Source organism: Carcharodon carcharias, chromosome 1 (genome assembly GCF_017639515.1).
Source record: "Carcharodon carcharias isolate sCarCar2 chromosome 1, sCarCar2.pri, whole genome shotgun sequence".
In the NCBI taxonomy this organism is placed as follows: Eukaryota; Metazoa; Chordata; class Chondrichthyes; order Lamniformes; family Lamnidae; genus Carcharodon; species Carcharodon carcharias.
The window spans coordinates 55,749,319-55,769,798 of record NC_054467.1 but is presented as its reverse complement, the minus strand read 5'-3'; positions in this window follow the sequence as shown (position 1 = coordinate 55,769,798).

Genomic DNA, 20,480 nt, shown 5'->3' with positions numbered 1-20,480 from the left:
AGTTGGCTGGCAATATCCAATGCAAATGCTAACTTCCTAGCAAGTTCCCAACTTCTGGCAAGTGTTGCTCTCCCAAGCAGGTGCCCTACTCCTAACTCTCAAATGCCCTCCAGTAAGTGTCCTGTGACAAATGCTAACCCTTGGCATGTGCAAAAGCCTCTGCTATGCCCACCCCTATTTTTGTACTCTTTTTGGAGGTAATTTTGCAACATTCAGCCCAAGAATGTGCACTTGGATCAATACAACTAACAAATTCTAACGCAATGTTTACAACTCTGACCAAAGGGAAGTGTGCTCCTAGCTTCCCCATAACAATCTAACCTGAATTTGTATCTCTAACAGAGGTCCTCAGAACATTCTAGGCCCAAGACCATTCTTCTAGCCAATCAGCTTTTCAGCTTTTGCTTCAGTTTACTGCTAAGCTAGACTTGCTGGAGCCCAGCTGTGCAAATGTGTCTGAACTATAATTTCAGTTCACTCCCAAAGGACCCACCTATTCTTTCTTAAAGCTACACCACAGTATTTAGCACTTAAAGAGATGCTTACGTTAAGATTTTCTTAACAACATACCTCAAAATTCCCAAATCATCCAACAATACATACAAATTAAGACTTTTCATCACTAAGCATATGTAGAGTACAATTTGGTAATCTAAGTCTTATTAATTGCACAAATGTGTCAACGTGGTGAAATCTAATAAGCCCTTCCTGTTGATGAATCTCACTGGGCCGTCACTGGGTGCTTTGATGGACACAAGGCTATAATCAATGATGTCCTGCAGCTGGGGAAATTCATCAATGGTGGCGAAGCCCACTATTATATGTATCTGCGAGGCAGTGTCTTTTGTGAACTCAATGAATTGTATGGCTCTGGAAAATAGGGCCTCAGTTACCTGCAAGATGCAGTGATCCACTGCCATATGTGAGATGCCACATTTGTGAGGTCCGCAGCTAATCCTTGGAAGGAGCCAGAAGCAAAGAGGTTCAAGGCCAGAGTGACTTTGATGGCTCCTGGCAGAGTATGACAATCAGTGCTGTGAGGTGTGAGGTCTTCAGAAATGAGGACCGGAGGCCTGTGACAGTAACAGTCTCCTGCATTTCTGGTTCTCAGTCATCTGCCAATAGCCCTGTCTTCACTGGTAGATCCTATGCTGAGTATATGGTCTTCGTGTCCTGCCTGCTCCTCATTCCTCTCTCATGTCCTTCTGATATTCAGAGATCCATCCATCCATCCCGCGGTGGGTGTTGTTCTTCATTGCCACCAGGCCCAAAATCAAAAAGTCATGCCCCCATTGGGAGCTGCTGTCTTCATTCTGGACAGATGACTGCCTCGTTGTCCTTATGAATCATGCCCCGCAATGTCAGAAGGTGATGACCCCCTACACTGTCAAAGTGCTTTCTACTCACTTTCCTTGCCACTTATGCTGCACTGAGGGCATCTGTTTGACAATGACTGAGTCCCCATATGCGTCATTCACCCTTTGATGGAATGCAAATAATTCCCTGGCAAACCATTATGCCTTGCTTCCTGGTCTGCCCCAGACAGGCTTGTATTCCATACGCCCTCAAAAATCACAACAGCTCCATTAACGAGCCCTTAACAAACTCCTCAAACAGCTTAATTGGCCTTAATCAGGGATCAGGCGGAATCACGAGACCACCCACCCTCTGCCTTGGTGAATGTCGCCAGGACCAGGACCAGCATCAGACACTGGTATTTTGGCTACCTCTGTTCCAGGCCGCGGCAGGATATGAAAATCCTGCCCATTGTTTTTCCAGAGTCCTCATTAACAATTTGGACAAGGGTTTGAATGATGATACCACTCCTCATTGGCTTGGCCACCACAGGCAGGAAGGGAAATATCCATCAAATGGTGCCATCAGTTTTGAATACCAGGAAGCACAAGAGCAAGAATATCGAAGAAGAACAAATTTCAAGGCAATGGTAGGAGAGGCTCCCCTATCATCAGATTTGATTCTGGAGGTGCTGCTGGATGAAGTGAGGATCTGAAGGGATAGACTGTTGGACACTGTAGGCAGGAAGCTGCATCATCGTTCATTTAGGTTGTTTGGATGGATATGGCAGATGCAATCAGTGTAGCTGCCACCACTTCCAGGTATGACAACAGAGTGTGTTAACAGGGTCAAAGGGTGACAATGATAAGTCAAGGTGCCTTTGTTATTCTACATCTTCTACTACTGCTCTAGGCCTAAGTCACCCTTTCCCTGATAGCACCTGGGTGTCAGGGAAACTCACTTCTGTAAGAGGCAATCTCTCCCAACACTCCAATGCCATTTATACTCGAACTACTCTGTCAACCTATATTGCATGATTTTAGAGGCACTTCAATTCCCTCATAAGGCATTCGTGAAAGTGTCCATGCCAAACAAATATCAGCAACAGCAATAACTGGTATAAACTGGTATAAATATAGAAGCTTTAAACTAGTAAAAGGTCCCAGGGCACTTCACAGGAGCATTATCAAACAAAATTTGGTATCAAATCATGTAAGATGCTATTAGGATAGGTGACCAAAAGCTTTGTTAAAAAGGTAGATTTTAAAGACAAGGTGAGAGTTGTGAGGCAGAGGGAATCCCAAAACTGCTGAAGGCACTGCAGCCATTGGTGAAGCATTTATATTGGGCATGTGCAAGAGCTCATGGAGCACGGAGGGTGCTTTAAGCGTTAATAGGGCAGGAATCGGAGGCCTCAATGGGGATGAATAAGAACACAAAAATCTGTTCTGCCAGCCAGTTTGCCATTTCCATGCCACCCTCCCCCCAGGCCATTTTCCCTGATGCATGATCAGAAGCAGCTGGGCTACTCGCCCATAAGCAGCAGTTGGCCCATTCACAACAGCCAAAGGCCACTTAAAACCTACTGTAAGAGGCCAACTGGAATTTTCAAATTGGCCTTCGGCCCCTGCAAGGTGCCAGGACCTAGGGCAGCTGCTGCTGGCAGCCTACCACCAGCAGCCCCAGGGGTCATCTCTCCATGTAGAAGTTGAGGCCCCCCCTGCCTGCCTGGCCTCAGCTGCAGCTGCAGGCCATCCTATTGCAGGGGTTCTGTGAGGGTACTTCCAAAGGCTGTTGTACCTTCATTATTGCTGGGACAGCCTCCATCACTTCTCCCTGCTGCACAATGCTCTCACTGTCAGAGGACCAAGGAGCAGAGAATGATGAAGGCACTCCATGCAAGTGGCATCCTTATCCTCCTCCATGTCATCCTTAGTCCTGGGCTGGCCCTCCAGATAGTTGGAGAGGAGCATCAGCTGGGGCGCAACTGGCATCCCCTCCAATTATCTCTGCACCACCACCAGCACAGCTGACCAGTCCACGCATCACAGATTTCCTGTATGCACTAATGTCACATATGGCCCTCCATGAGGTTGGCCACTTTCTCCATGGAGGAGCTCATGCATTTAAAGCCCTGAACCATAGTGGTACACACGAACTGGATGGAGTCCTCCATCCTCAGCCTATGACCCTGCACTGCCTCAGGAAACTCTAATGTGGGAACACATCTGCTGCTGTTAGTGTAGGTAGAGCTCCATTTCCAGTGACTGCACAAGTCCTGCATCTGCACTCAGCTGTGCAGGGCTATGTCTGCCCTCCCTCCTCTGAGAGATACTGCTCATAGCTGCCTCTGCCACACTAGTACGTCCTTGCAGAATGCCACCCTATCGAAATGCATGTGAGGAACCACTAAAGTGAGTGTATCTACACTGGTGGAGGGTGTGCATGTAAGATGTGACTGTGCTTTCTCAGTGCCTTGGTGGTTATTTTGGGCCACAGAGGGAGAAGGAGAAGGGTTATATTGGATGTCTGCACCTGTGAGAGACACAAGATGATATCATGAGAGCTAGCTTGGGAGAGCAGAAGCCTCCACAGTGCTGAAGCTGCCCAATGTGACTCAGGGTCCGGCATGCAGTTGGACATAGTGCAGTTCAATGCTCCGTCGTAATGAATGCATTTCTCTCTGTAATCACCATCTCCATGATGCGTGCCCATTTCGCCAGGGATGACTTCTTCCAGGTCCACTGTCTTGGTTGTTTCCATTGCCTGTTCCTCCATTTTCATGCTGATCTGCAGGAACCCTATCAGTGCCCTTTCTCAGGCATTATATGCCCATTTCTCCTGCAAGGACAAAAGAAAGCTTGAAATGCCACTCTTGGCCTCTGTAGCAAATGGTAGCTGCTCCAATTCATTGAAGAGTCAATGTATCAGTACTGCCAGGTCCTCAGCAGCACTAGGCTCAGAGCCACTCTGAGGGACCAAGTGCCCTGGGTGCACACTCCTCCTATGTCCAAGAGCAGCATGAGCTCCAAGGCTTCTCAGCTGATGTGTCTGCTGTAGAGTGAATACACAGAGACTTGTCCTGACGTTTGGGAGAAAACCTCACTTTGCTCATTAAAGATTTCCCTGCACTGGATCCAGCTCCACCTCATGGCACTTCCCCTCACAGTGGCAGGGATTTCTATCCAGGCCAGTTTGGTCTGTGTGGATGGCCTCTTCCTGTTAACGTCTGGTGAAGTGCATCTTGCTTCCCTCCCTCAGCCTCTAGCATCTCCTTGAGCTCAGCGTTTGAAAAATGAGGGGCTGTCCTGTCCTGTATTCCAAGCCTCTGGCACTGCTGTGAGATTATTGACCTGAGAAATGCAGCCCAAACCTCTCCACCTCTCGTCACTGTGCACTCTCACCATGGTAATGGCTGCCCTGGTGGGTTTAAATCAGCCTGCATTTCAATTGGTCTGTTTCTGTTTTCATCTTGGTCATCATAAATTGAGGTATTGAACTTAAGTAGGGTAGTTGTGCTGAATGCTTTATAAAGTTCTGGTTGGGCCACAACTGGACCATTGCATCAAGTTTTGATTAATTCACTTTCAGAAGGCTGTCAAGGTTCTTGAGATGGTTTTTTTTTATTATTCAGTCATGGGTTGTGGGCTTTGCTGGCTGGGCCAGCATTTATTGCCCATCCCTAGTTGCCCTTGGGAAGGTGGTGGTGAGCTGCCTTCTTGAACTGCTGCAGTCCATGTGGTGTAGCACCCACAGTGCTGTTAGGAAGGGAATTCCAGGATTTTGACCCAGCGACAGTGAAGGAACGGTGATATATTTCCAAGTCAGGATAGTGAGTGACTTGGAGGGGAACTTCCAGGTGGTGGTGATTCCATCTATCTGCTGCCCTTGTCCTTCTAGATGGTAGTGGTCGTGGATTTGGAAGGTGGTGTCTAAGGAGCCTTGGTGAATTCCTGCAGTGCATCTTGTAGATGGTACACACTGCTGCTACTGTGCGTCGGTGGTGGAGGGAGTGAATGTTTGTGGACGTGGTGCCAATCAAGCAGGCTGCTTTGTCTAGGATGGTGTCAAGCTTCTTGAGTGTTGTGGGAGCTGGACTCACCCAGGCAAGTGGGAAATATTGCAGGCAAGTGGGGAATATTCCATCACACTCCTGACTTGTGCCTTGTAGGTGGTGGACAGGCTTTGGGATGTCAGGAGATGTGTACTCATCATAGTATTCCTAGCCACTGACCTGTTCTTGTAGCCACAGCATTTATATGGCTAGTTCAGTTCAGTGCCTGGTCAATGATAACCCCCAGGATGTTGATAGTGGGGGATTCAGTCATGGTAATGCCATTGAATGTTTAGATTCTCTCTTGTTGGAGATGTTCATTGCCTGGCACTTATGTGGCGCGAATGTTACTCGCCACTTGTCAACCCAAGCCTGGATATTGTCCAGGTCCAGTTTGAATGGCGAAAGCGCACAGTGAAAAAGTCAGAGAGGTTTGGGCTGCATTTCTCATGTCAATGGTGTCGCAGGGGAACTGAAGGTCTGGAATCCAGGGAAGGACCGCCCCTTATTTTTCAAACACCAATTTCCAGGAGATTATGCAGGCCATATGGGAGAGGGGTGTGACAGGAAGAGGCCACCCACACAGATCAAATAGGCCTGGGGAGAAATCACACTCCTGTTGGTCCACCAATGCTTTGCTAATTACTCTCTCAATATGTCCTGTCATCTTCAAAGATTTATGCACATGATTTCCCAGAGCCCTCTGTGCCACGAAGTCTGTATTGACTCTCCCTTCTGCCAAAATGCATCCTGTCACACTTCTTAAATCCACAACATGCACTGCATTCCCTTCATCAATCTTCTCTGTCACTTCATTAAAAAATTGAATTAGATTAATCAAACACAATAATCTGCTTTTTACAAATCAGCATTGGCTCTTCTTAGTTAAGTGCCTGTTATTTTTTTCCCCTGAGTATTGTTTATGGAACCTTACCCACCACTGATGTTAAATTCACCGACTGGTAGTTACTAGGAATGTCCCTTCATTCTTCCTTGAACATTAAAATTAACAATTGACCTAGTATCAATTGCTGTTTACAAGGAGAATTCCAAACTTCCACCACCCTTTGTGTGCAGAAGTGTTTCCTAATTTCTATAAATTCTCTGAGGACTCCACTGAAAAAAAATAAGTGAACATCTTATTGAACATTGCACAGGAGATGTTAGAATTGCAAGAGATCTGGACCAAACACCATTCGGTTATGACAAATCTCTTTTATTGTCACACAGCAGAGAATAACACATTACTGTGTCTAAGGCAGTAATTTACATTCCAAGCAGATCGCATATTAACATGGTTGGAATCTGGACAGAGTAGCTTGCATTGTTTTCCTCCCTTTTCTTTTTTCCTTCTTTGTCTTGTTGGCTTATTAGCAAGGTAAGTGTTACGCTCCATCCAGTATTTACATTCACCTAGTCAAGCAAAGATGCTCATCTTCTCAATCTGTGCTGTTAACTTAAATCCTCTCTCCTTTATACCCATCCTCCTTGACCACATGACCTAATGAATCCAATCATTTTTTTCCTGCTAAGCCCCAATGTATGTAAGCTTTTCCCAATCCCCTTTTTCCTGCTTAACCTCTTGTAGAAACATCCTGTTTTACTGCTCTCTTTGTCTTGTAAAGCTGCTCAGTCCAAGTCAATGGCCATTTGGTCACCCATCATAAGGGTTGATAATCTATTTTTTTTATTATTCAGTCATTGTAGCAATTTGTTACACACAATAGGAATTGATTTTGCCTTTTGAAAGTTTATATCTGTCATTAATCATAAACACTTTGCTAAAAATCAGCCTGTCAGAACAGTCCCTTACCCAGCGGTGCAGTTTACACTTTAAGGTTACTCAAATATTTAGGTTGTTAAACACCAGAACACTATCTTTACAATAGTTATTGGTAAATTAATCTGCGATAATTTTTCATAGCAGCACATCCACCAGGGGTGGGAAAGGAGTTGGGCAGGCATTAAAAATAGAGTAGAAAGCAAAATACTGCGGATGCTGGAAATCTGAAACAAAAACACCTGGAAAAACTCAGCAGGTCTGACGGCATCTGTGGAGAGGAATACAGTTGACATTTCGAGTCCACATGACTCTTCATCAAAACTAAGGAAATAGAGAAATGAGGTGAAATATAAACTGGTAGAGGGGGTGGGACAGGTAGAGCTGGATAGGGGGCCAGTGATAGGCAGAGGCAAAGAAGAGATTGCCAAAGATGTCATAGACAAAAGAACAAAGGGGTGTTGACGGTGGTGATATTATCTAAGGAATGTGCTAACGGGGACATTAAGGGTAGAAAACAGGACAAGCTAGTGGCAGATGGCTGTAGCGAGGATGGGGTGGGGGGAAGGGATCGAAACGGTTTAAAAGGTTGAAATAAAACAATAGATCGAAATAAATTTAAAAAGAGATGGGAAAAGAAAAATATTTTATTTTAAATGATAAATTATTGGAAAAGGGGGATCGGAAAGGGGGTGGGTTTGGAGGAGAGAGTTCATGATCTGAAATAGTTGAACTCAAAATTAAGTCCAGTGAAGCTCAACACAAACTGGAGGAACAGCACCTCATCTTCCGACTAGGCACTTTATAGCCTTCTGGACTTAAGATTGAGTTCAACAGTTTCAGATCATGAACTCTCTCCTCCCATCCCCACTCCCTTGGATTATCCAAGCTGCAGGGCATCATCAATTGCAACCATGAAGTCATCAAGGCACCCAGTGAATGACCAGTGAGATCCACCAACATTAAGGGCTTATCCTCTCTCAACATTCAGCTGCTTTGTGATCACAGCAAGAGCTTTGTTCATGTGTGCGTTTGCTTTTCTAGTAGCTCCCGTGACTTCTTCATTCTCCTGCAGTCCAGACTGCTCTTCAGTACATTCCCCCAGATTCCATGGATGTGTTCTAGGGAACAATACTTATCCCTCATTCCTTTCAAAGACCATGAGTGAAAGACTGGGAAATGCCCCAAGGAAAACAATCTGCTCATAGGGCCGACCATCAAGACGACTATTGGGCTTCTCAAGATGTGGCTCTGTGGTGCTTAGATCAGTTGTATGGCACCCTGCAGAATGCTTATTCAAGGGTCTGGAATATATTGGTTGCTGTGTTTTCCACAACACAGCTCTCCAGAGAGATGTGAACCTTGAAGAAGATGAGGCCCTGGAATGACACAGCTCATGGGAAGAGGAGGAGGAAGAAGGTGCTGAACACCAATGTGCTCACAATGCACAGATCGGTGGCTAGGATCAGCAAAGGACTCAAGGCCAGGATGTCATCAACATCCATGAGAGCAGGGACTGCAAAGAGGATGAGTAAACTAACCACAGCATCACTGTACTGGGAGCCTTTCAAGTGATGAAAGTTAAAACAAGAATTATAGTAATATGCAAAAGTATATTTAGATGGCGTTATGACACAGCAGTTGGTAAAGCTGAGTTACTTAAAAATCCCAGAGGGAAACTTTCAACAACAGTCATAACCTATATTTTAAGTGGTATGTTGAGATGCAGCTCTAAATGCAGGAATCAGACCACCAGTTCTCGAGAGGTTTTATATCAAAATACATGAGACATTTATTAATTTACACAAGTTCATTATATACACATGGATACAAATTGTTACTGTCATAACTTTTAACAAATCCCCAAACTAATCTCCATTAAGGCAACAACAACCTATAGACTTTAAGCAGACACCAAGCAAAGCATTTTCACCTTACAAATTCAAAATGAGGTTCCTTTCACTTTGGTTCCTTTGTAGACACAATGGTAGGTTTCAGGCTTTGATCTTGCATTGCCTCTGCTCTGCAAACACAAAACTGTTATCTGTTATACCCGGCACACCTTATTGAATGTTAATTCTCATTGTATCACCAGCCCCTACGAACTCCGCCTCTTCTAAAATAAAACCCCTTTCATAGTACCAATTTGATTAGTAATATAATCATTGCTTGGCCTCTGTTAGCTAGGTGCCAGATTTCACTCTGCTTCTTGAATGCTCTATTCAACAAAATGCAAATGTACTTCTACTTCTCTGGTTAAATCTCAAAACTAGTATAAATCAAAGCACCCAGACCATCTGGCTTTAATCCAGTTAAAACACACCCACAGACTAACCCTGTGCTTTTAAAAAAATAATTTCCAATAACGTTATATACGTTAAAAGCTTCATGACAGATGGATAGATGTTGTTCTCTGGAATTGAGAATAAGTATTGTCTTCCAAGGTTAAGGACATCATCTCAGGGTTAGAGAGAAACTTGGGGCCGGATTTTTGTGGAGCTGGGCTGACTCCAGAGACTTTTAAAAATGGTGATTGGGATCTGGATGTGGACGTTCTCCCTCCAATTCAGACAGATCCCATTTTTGGTGGCAGTGGGAAGGGGGTGGGGGCATGAATCACAGGTAAGAAACCCAAACTCAGCATTGGCATTTGAAATTAGCGTCAAGTTCAAACAAACCCCATCTTTGTTGTTCCAAGGGCCGTTAACCCACAGTGTGGGAGTCACAAATTCATGGAGTAGATGTAAACGTTCTTGAAGGGTGGTTAAGGTCTGTTTAAGTTATTTAAATTTCCAGACCTTTAAAAATGGCGGGGGGTTGGGAGTAGAAGGCTACAGCTGTCCATTAGAGTTAATAGAAATACTGTCTGCTGGACCACTTTGATTGACAGGCCATCTGGTGTACCTTAGAAAGAGCTATTACCATTTGTTCCTGCAAGTTCAATACAGTTCACTGTTGAGATTTCCCAAGGGCTATTATTATAATAGCTGAAGTCATTATGAATGCTTGGCTGTGTTTCAAAAGCCCCAGAAGCATGTATCTCAGCAGGGTTGCTGAATTCACGAAAACAAAAGTAAAATACTGTGATGCTGGAAATCTGAAATAAAAACAAAGTTGTGGAAAGGTCTGTAGGTCTAACAGTATCTGTAGAGAGAGAAACAGAGTTAACGTTTCGAGTCCAAATGACAGTTCCAAAGAACAGTCATATTGGACTGAATGTTAACTCTGTTTCTCTCACCATTGATGCAAGCAGACCTGTTGAGTTTTTCCAGCAATTGCTGTTCTGAATTCATATTTTGATAGTTTAAAGAGGCCATTAAAGTATTAGCTATTTGATATGATTACTGAATAGAGGTTTGTTTGGTTTTAAAACATATTTGACCACCTGAGGTATGTAAAACCTTTGAATGGGCTTCATGAGGATTTTTTTTATTCTGAATCAAGTGTGCCTGAGTTCTGTTAGATTGTTAGAAGTTTATTTTTTTTAAATCTTCACATGGATCCTGCTGTCTGTCTATTAGTGTATACTAGTTGAGAGGCTATGGAAGCATGAGTGGCATGGAGGGGGCATGGAGATTGGGTAAGGGCTAGAGGGCCTAATAGTTTCTAAAACAATGGGAGTTAAATCCCAGAGAACAAAGGCGGGCCTTCCAACCAGCCCGTCTTGGCACCCACTATCCCAGAGGCCACCTCCCTACTGCCTGCAGAATGACAAGCCTGACTAGTTCCCAGCCCTGTCTCCTCAGAGCAAAAATTGCAAGTGACAAGGCCCCTCCATATCAAGGCAGGTCTGCTGAGTTGGGCAATTTCCCATAAGAGCTTTTGTTCAGGGAGCATGAGCAGCAAGGGACTAAATTAAAAAGCAGAACCACAAAGGCAATAATCTGTGGATTACAACCTGAGCCACAATCAAATTCATGTAGAGTAAATAGAATAGGAGAGTTTAATGCCTGGCCCAAGGGCTGGTGTGGGACAAATGGATTTCAATTCATTGGGCACTTGCACCAGTATTGGGGGAAGTGGTAGCTGTAGAGTTCTGTTCATTCACTGTCGCTGGGTCAAAATCCTGGGACTCCTTCCCTAACAGCATTGTGGGTGCACTTATACCACATGGACTGTAGCAGTTCAAGAAGGCAGCTCACCACCACATTTTCAAGGGCAATTTGGGGTGGGCAATAAATGCTGCCCTAGCCAGGGATGCTCATATCCCATGAATGAAAAAAAATGAATTTCAATTCATGAGGTACTTGTACCAGTACTGGGGGAAACAGGATCTTTACCAATGGGGCAAGCTTCACTTGAATATTGCTGGGACCAATATCCTGCCAAATCCTATAAACCAGGCTGTAGAGAAGAGGGAGGGTTCATGAGGGAGGAGATTTAGAAATTTAATGAGAAAAACAATACAATAAATGATAATCAAAGTGTGACAGGAAGGGACATAGCATGCCAACATAAGAGTGCACCAGCAAATAGAGGAGGAAAAATGGTAAAAAGACAGAAATGGAGACTCTTGTCTGAATGCACACAGCATCCATACAGAGATGGATGAATTGATAACACAAATTGCACAAGGAAGGCCTCTAGGCTGGCATTGGCAAAACGAGGTGCTACCCTGTCCTGAGTGCCAGCCCCCTGCCTTTCCTCACCCATTACTGCTGCATCCATTCCTTCAGTCAAACAGCAGCAACAGTAATGGCTGCCATGGTATAGTTAAGTTGGGCCAGCACTTAGACTTGCCTCCATTCCCAATCCTACCTGCCCTTCAACCAAGTAACAGCCTGCTTTGATCAAAAGTGAGGGCTGTTTCCTGACTGCAGAGGGAAAATCAGGCCCATAGAGAAAGGGTGTGCTAAGTCAAGTCTAGCTTGCTTCGGGTCCCCTTTGATCTGAATGAGGAGTACGAACAGGATAAGAGGCCAGGCAAGATCAGCTGCTGCTGGATAGAGGGACAGGGGGTAGAGGCATACAGAGGTTAGCATCCTTTCCACCAGCAGATACAGGACATCACTCTTCCTGCTCCAAATCTCCTCCATCAAAATCGCCAGTGCTTCATCTGAGAACTTATGCACCCTCTCCCGCTGTCCCTGATTCACCTTAAATCTGCCTCAATGACCCAGCCAGAGCACCTCACACCTTCAACAGAAGCAGTTGCAAGGAGCAATATACTGCTCCATGAAAATTGCACCTATTCAGCCCCAGTGTGAAACCTACAGGTTTCTGGTTATTGCCTACGTGAATATTCAAATTATGTTAATCATCAATTAGTCCAAACATTGTGCAATAAATTGGAATTTCAATCTGGTGTGATTTACTATTACAGCACACGTTTAACACCCTTTTCTCCCCTTTGAACAAAATTACCTCCTTAGTTTGCAGTGGAAAATGGTGCCACCCAAGTTGTGATGTTCCCTATTAGATTTAGCAATTATTGCAGTGGCACTAGGCCAGAATCTCAACACAAAAATAAGCCCTCAGTGACAACAAGTAGATGTTTAACTGACTTCTAGAATATCGCCCAATAGAGTATTTGATTAGTTATCTAACTGTTTCAGTACATATGCTGATAACTTTTACATATACAGCTGAATCCTGATAACTTCATGATTAGTTTGAAAAAATTATGCTTAGATCAGGGGTGTTTGTGTAGTCTTTACAAACTGAGGAATAAAAGTGCTGATTTACAAATGTGTGCACTGGTTGATTTAATTAAATAGTCTAAGCTAAATTCACAGCAACCCATGAGATGATGTTCTGAGCCTCTTTATACTGTTAGTGTTGGATAAGTATCAGCATTTACGGATTAGAATACTTCAATTTCTGATAAATAGCCCTTTAACCTACTGGCAACAGTGAAATGAGACATCCAGTCAGGAGTTAGTTAACATTATTCAAATCTTTACATATGCTAATATATAGTAACAAATGTTGATTATGCAAATGAATGGATATTATATGCTGCTAGCTATAGAACCGTTAAAGAGCCCAAAACGAAACAGCGGGTACATTCACAAGTATAATATCTTTTCAAAGCAATTTCCGCTTGACAGTGACGTTAAACCTGCATTATGTAAATCCAGAGTGTACGCATAATGTGACTCCGGGATGAAGTAGAGTGAGACTCCATTCCCAGCACTCACTGTCCACTTCAGAGCCTGGGGTTGGATTTAAACAGTTAACTGCAATATGCAATATAGTTAACTAATATGCGGAGATGGTTATCTTGAATGGCTTCTTTCAGTTCAACAGGTCATCCAATTGAAGGAACTACTCTTTTGAATAGATAACACAACATAGATCATCCTGAACATGGACTGCAATTGGGAAAAATTTTAATCAAAAAAATCACTTTCTACGTGCAAAATGAAAATGGTGACAAAAAGACACTTTCCCAAAGCTCACATATCCAGAGCATATTATGGAGACTCAGTCACACCAAACATAATATTCAGTTGGCTGGGGAACAAGAGAATGGAAGAAACCTATCTCCGGAGTGTCATTTAACTGGTAAGCTTAAACTTCATGCCTCCACCCCCTTTTTTTATTCATTCGTGGGATGTGGGCTTCGCTGGCTGGGTCAGCATTTATTGCCCATTCCTAGTTGCCCTTGAGAAGGTGGTGGTGAGCTGCCTTCTCGAACTAATGCAGTCCATGTGGTGTAGATACATCTACAGTGCTGTTAGGAAGGGAGTTCCAATGACAGTGAAGAAATGCCCCTCTATCCAGCAGCAGCTGATCTGCCTGTCATCTTATCCTGTTTGCATTCCTCACCCAGATCAAAGGAGACCCCAAGCAAGATAGCCATGACGAAGCACTCCCTTTCTTTCCTGGTGACTCTGTGGGCCTGATTTTCTCTCTGAGGTCAGGAAACAGATTCCACTTTTCACAGAAGTGATCTGCTAATTGGTTGGAGGGCAAATGGGGATGGGAATGGAGAGAGAACTGTGTAAGTGCTGGCCCAATTTAACTAATCACTGTTTGACTGAAGGAATGGATGCAGCAGTTATAGGGGATGAAAGGCAGGGGGCTGGCACTCAGAGCAGGGGAGGACCCCGTTTTGCTGATGCCAACCTGGAGGATCTCCTTGTGCAATTTGTGCTATCAATTCATCCATCTTGTTGTCTGAAAGCACACAGCATTGTAAAGAGCCTTCATTTCTGCCTTTTTTACAATGTTTTCCTCCTCCAGCCTTATGTGCTGGCGCACTCTTATGATTGCATGCACTGTCCCTTCCTGTTACACTCTGGTTATCATTTATTGTATTATTTTCTCATTAACTTTTTAAACCTCCCCTCTCGTGAACCTCCCCCTTCTCTACAGCCTGGTTTATAGGATTTGCCAAGATATTGCTCCAAGCAGGAATCAAGTAAAATATGTGCCATTGGTACAGCTCCCACTTCCCCTAGTGCTGGTGTCAGTGCCCCATGAATCATAACCCATTTCTCCCACACCAATCTTTGAGCCATACATTCAACTCTCTGATCTTATTTACCCTAAGTGAATTTGCTCGTGGCTCAGGTAGTAATCCAGAGAACCTTTGTGGTTCTGCTTTTTAATTTAGTCCCTAGCTGCACATATTCCCTTAGCAGAAGTTCTTTCTAAATCTTACCTATGTTATTCGTTCCCGCATTGAGATGCCAATTAGATTCTTCCCCACCTCGGGGCAGATTTTCACTACTGAGGTAGGTAACTCAAGTTGGGAAATTTCCCAGTTTGACAGACCTGTCTCAATAAAAACGGCCCTGTCACATGCAATTTTCACACTGGGGAGGCAGACCCGGCATCAAGTCGGGTCCGCCACTCTGGAGGCAGAAAGGAGTTGGCCAGTGAGATAGGTGGGTGCCAATCGGTTTTCTGGAACTTAACTCCCATTGTTTTAGAAGTGACTAGACCCTCTAGCCCTCACTTCCCACTCCCCACCCATTCCCCATGCCCCCTTCATGCCTATTCATGCCTCCATGTCACGTCCATAGCCACTCAACCAATATCCGCTATGGGTAGACCTCAGGAGCCACGTGGAAATTGAAAAAATAAACTTCTAACAATCTAAGAGCTCAGACAGACTTGATTCAGGGGGAAAAAAACTATCATTCATGAAGTCTATTCAAAGATTTTACTTCATTTAAAGTGGTCAAATACCACATCATAATCCAGTGACATTCCTTCTGACAGTAAAACAGAAACCTCATGTGCTCTACTCAGTAACCTAGATTGTAACAACAATGTCCAATTTTCTTGTGGCCATTGTATCTATTTACCTATCTTCTCAAATGAATAAAGAACACCTCCAGATCTCTTTCTTCAAACTTTGGAAGAGCTTGCACAAATTTAAACATCTCCTCACTGGGTTTTAGGTTAAAGTTTTTGCATCATCAGAATTTTCCTCAGCATCTGATGTCTCTTTTTTAAACTCTAGCTTTTTAAGTCAGTACTCTCTGTCTCTTTCCTTCTCTCTCCTCCATTGCTAATTTTTCCCTCTGGAAATCAAGTTTTCACGTTTCCATTTCTTCTTGAAATAATCTCTTTCTTTCCCTTTCTTTTCCTGCTGCCTCTAGTTCCATTTTTTTCAGTTCCTTTCCTTGCTCTATTTCAAGCTTCTTCACTTCTCACTGAAGTCTCACTACTGCCAGCTGTGACTCGCTTTTGTCAGATAAGTTGAAATGCTGTGCTATCCTTTCAACTATGTTTGCTTTCTTTGCCCCTTATGGTAACCTCAAATGCAACTTATCTGCCAACTTGTTAACTTACCCTTAGATAATTTTTGTAACCCAATCAGAGTTATACCTTCTACTTCCTAAATTTTTAGCCATGGATACAACAATCTTTGCAGTCGCATCACTTTAAAAATCCCTCACACCAACTCCTGAATTCAAAGTGATTCTCATACTCGTAACTCACCAACTCCAAACCAATCAACGAATTCCAAATATCCCACAAAGATCCCCCAATTTATGATGATGCAGCAGATGGTGTGTGCCAGCCCAATCAAATCTATGAGGGAAATTTGATCACGCGGTCACAACAACTTTGCAATTTGTATTTATTTTGAGATGCTTGCCCTAAATTCAGTAGTAACAAGTCCACCAAAACTTGAGTTTTTTTTAGAAAACTAAATGAAACATTTATTAACAAAAGAAAAGATTTCAAGCACATACATAGGTCTACAAATTGCTACTATAATAATTCCTAAAGCGCCTAATTAATCTGGCTTCCAGTTACATGCCCCATTAAGGCAACTGTAAAGAAATAGATTTAAACAGATCCAGACAAGTCAACACAACCCCTAGACAGTAGAATTCAAAGTGGTTTTTCCCAACGTCAGTTTCAGTAGACAGCAGGCTTAATGCACAAATACTGGAGGCTTTTCACATTTATAGTAGATCTTGTAACGCCTTTCCTGATAGATAGCCTCAACCTCCTTTATACATGTTTCTCCCTTTTAATACAAATTCCATTGTTCCCATATGTCTTTGGAACTTCACCTTTTTCATAATACAAACCATTTCATAGTGGTATTATCATGGTAATATTATCTGTAAACTTTGGGGAAAAAACACACTGCTTGGCCTAGCTTCTCTGCTAAGTGTAACATCCTACCATCTCTTTGACATTCAAACCACTCTGATTTATCTAAAAATGCAAATTCTCCTCACCTCACATTCCAAAACTTCATGTATTTACTTTACTTATTTAGTATTTCAAACCTAGCTTCTTTTGATGCATCGAAGCCTCCAGACAGCTGTCTCCGATTCAATTAAATTCCACACACACACATGCACATAAAGTATCCAAACCCCATTATTAATCTACTTTTACATTAAATCACAATATTACGAGAATTATTATACTTTGGTGACACTATTATGCTTGGAAGCCTTACCCTTGTGCCCTCACAATGCCAGAAAAGTGAAGATCTCTTGCAGTGCCCAAGTGTGTAGAGAACACTCTACCTGTAGCCTGTGCATACCTAATGGCATCTGTGTGCCAATGCTCAAGTGCCTCTTTCAACCATGATCCCTTATATGGGCCCACGTAAGTTGATGTGAGCCCATGAAGGACTCCCTGCTGCCTCCAGGCACCTGGTCTGCCTGCGGCCCAGCATGTAAGCCATGTTTGCTAGTGTTTGACAATCCAAATATTTGTGTAATCTTAAAATGTAAACTTCACCTCTGGGCAAAAGACTGTTCTGACTGGCTGATTTTCGGTGAAGTGTCTGAATAATGACAGATATAAATTCTGAACTGGCAACAGCAACTCCTTTGTGTGCAATAAATTGCTAAAATAGACTATCAATCCTGATGATGGGTGGCCAAATGGCCATTGATGGACTGAGCGGAGTTACAAGGTACAAAGAGAACAGAAAGACAGGGTGCCTCTCCAAGATAAAAACAGAATTACTTGGAAAAACTCAGCAGGTCTGGCAGCATTGGCGGAGAAGAAAAGAGTTGACATTTCGAGTCCTCATGACCCTTCAACAGAATAGAACATCTTGCCTCTCCAAGATGTTGAGCAAGAAAAAGGGAATTGGGAAAAGTCTACATGCAGTAGGGCTTAGCAGGAAAAGACAAAGTGATTGGATTAGTTGGGTTATATGACCAAGGAAAATGGGTATAAAGGAGAGAGGATTTTAATCAACAGTACAGAGTGAGAAGACATTAGAATGAGCAGAAAAGCAAAATACTGCGGATACTGGAAATCTGAAACAAAAACAGAAAATGCTGGAAAAACTCAGCAGGTATAGCAGCATCTGTGGAGAGAGAAACAAAGTTAATGCTTCGAGTCCATATGAAGAAGGGTCATACGGACTTGATTTGTTAACTCTGTTTCTCTCTCCACAGACGCCATTAGAATGAGCATCTTTGCTTGAATAGGTGAATGTAAATGGAGCATAACACCTACCTTGCTAATAAGCCAACAAGATAAAGAAGGAAGAAAGAAAAGCGAGGGAAACAGTGCAAGCTACTCTGTCCAGATTCGAACCAAGTTAATATGTGATCTGCTTGGAATGTAAATTACTGCCTTAGACACGGTAATGTGTTATTCTCTGCTGTGTGACAATAAAAGAAATTTATCATAACCAAATGGTGTCTGGTCCAGATCTCTTGAAGTTCTAATATCTCCTATGCAATGTTCAATAAAATGTTCACTTACTTTTTTTCAGTGAAGGCCTCAGAGAATTTCTACAATTACGGAGGTTATGCTGGAGCCGTATAAAATGCTAGTTAGGCTGGAATAATGCATGCAATTCTGGTCGTCACACAATAGGAAGGATGTGATTGCACTGGAGAGGGGGCAGAGGAGATTCACCTGGATGTTTCCTGGGCTGGAGCGTTTCAGCTATGGAAAGAGACTGGATATGCTAAGGTTGTTTTCCTAAGAGCAGAGAATGCTGAGAGGGTCCTGATGGAGGTATACAAAATTATGAGGGGCATTGATAGGAAAAAACTTTTGGCCTTAGCGGAGGTGTGAATAACCAGGAGGCATAGACTTAAGTTAAGGGGCAGAGGTTTAGAGGGGATTTGAGGAAAAATGTTTTCGCCCATTGGGTGGTTGGAAGCTGGAACACACTGCCTGATGGGGTGGTAGAAGCAGGAGCCCTCACAACATTTAAGAAGTATTTAGATGAGTGTATGAAACGCCATAGCATACAGGGCTACAGGGCAATTGTTGGAAAATAGGATTAGAATGGATAGGTGCCTGATGGCCAGCACGGACACGATGGGCCAAAACGTGTGAATAACTCTATGTTACTCGAGTGTTGGTGGAGTCTTGACAAAGTGTGCCAGAAAATCCCCTAATATTCACATTCTGTTCATAACTCCACCAACAATCATCAAGCAATGGTGAATATCCCTCTAAATGCTGCATACTCCTTTAAGTAATACTTGAAATCAATATTATTGACATATTTACTCCCAAACAAGTGATCACTGATAGGAGAAGGTTAGTTAAAATGTTCGACCATAATACTTTAAAATCTCTTTAATAATGTTAACAGGCATTATAAGTGGCAATCAACTGATTAACATGCCTCAGTTGCAAGTGGAAGGAAGGGGTGCAGGGCCAGCAAGTAGTCCAAGGCATTAGGGACTGCAGAAGACGCCAGTATCCTGCTGCCAGGGTTTACACGGATGTGGCCATCAAGGCACCGGAGGGTGAGTTGGGTGCCTTCGTGAACAGGAAGGGATTCCACTCCATGAACATGCAGATAGTGTGTGACCACAGGTGCACATTCTGTAAGTCTGTGCAAGGTACCTTGGCAGCTCCCGTTATGCGTACATCCTGAAACACTTCCAGGTGCCGAGGCTCTTCAGTGCTCCAGCCCAACTGGGCGGATGGCTGCTGGATGACAAGGGCTATCTGTTGAAAAGGTGGCTTATGACACCTCTCTGCCACCCAAAAACAGAAGCAGAGCAGCAGTACAGCAGGAAACATGCCTCCACAAGGGCGGTGATAGAGAGGACCATTGATCTTCTCACAATTCCAATGTCTGGACCACTCAGGGGGAGCACAACAATACCCCCAGAGCGAGTGTCACTGATCAAGGCAGCGCTCTCCACAATTTGGCACTGGTAAGGGGGCACCCACTGGAGGAAGAGGACCTTGACCTTAGATGATGAATCCAGCAGTGAGCCCAAAAAGGCACACGGTGAGGAGGATGCTGAAGGTGTGGAGGCAGACCTCTGTAATCTCCAGGGAGGCCTTGATCGAACGGTCTTTCAGCTAGGCTGCCAAATAAGCGCTACCAACTCATGCCGGGGCTGCGGCCTCCATCCCGGATGTCTGAAATGATCCTTTCCTCTGACCCCAAAGTCCACTCAGTGACTGTGCAATAAGGTTTAGAGCCACCCATGTCCAGCATTACACATTAAATAAAAAAGGGTGAAGCATACTCAGGCCATTACAGCAAAAGAAAATTTATCTCATTTTGACAGTCTAAACAAATTAACAGAACCTTCTCTGGTCTTCAACCCCAGACCAGTACGCACAAACAAAACATTGCACAACAGAAGATCACCCGTGACCAGTCCCTCTTGTGCTCTTTGTGCCTTAAACTTATGTTTGTGCGTGCTACATCTTGGTGCTCTCCCCCATCTCTGACAGCGGCATTGGAGGCAGCCTGCTGACTCTGCTGTCCTGATGGCCTTGATGACCTTGGCAGCCATCCTCTGGCCAGTGCAGCCTGTGCTGGCCTCACCTGGGAGGGAGCAGCCAGTGCCACAGCTGGCATCTCTCCAGTTGTGGCAGCCTCATCAGATGCCACGGTCACTGGCAGAGGGGCGGAGGAGCTGCCGCTGTCATCCAGAGCGCCATGAGAGGAGCCCGCAGAGATGACAGGCAGCTTGTGTG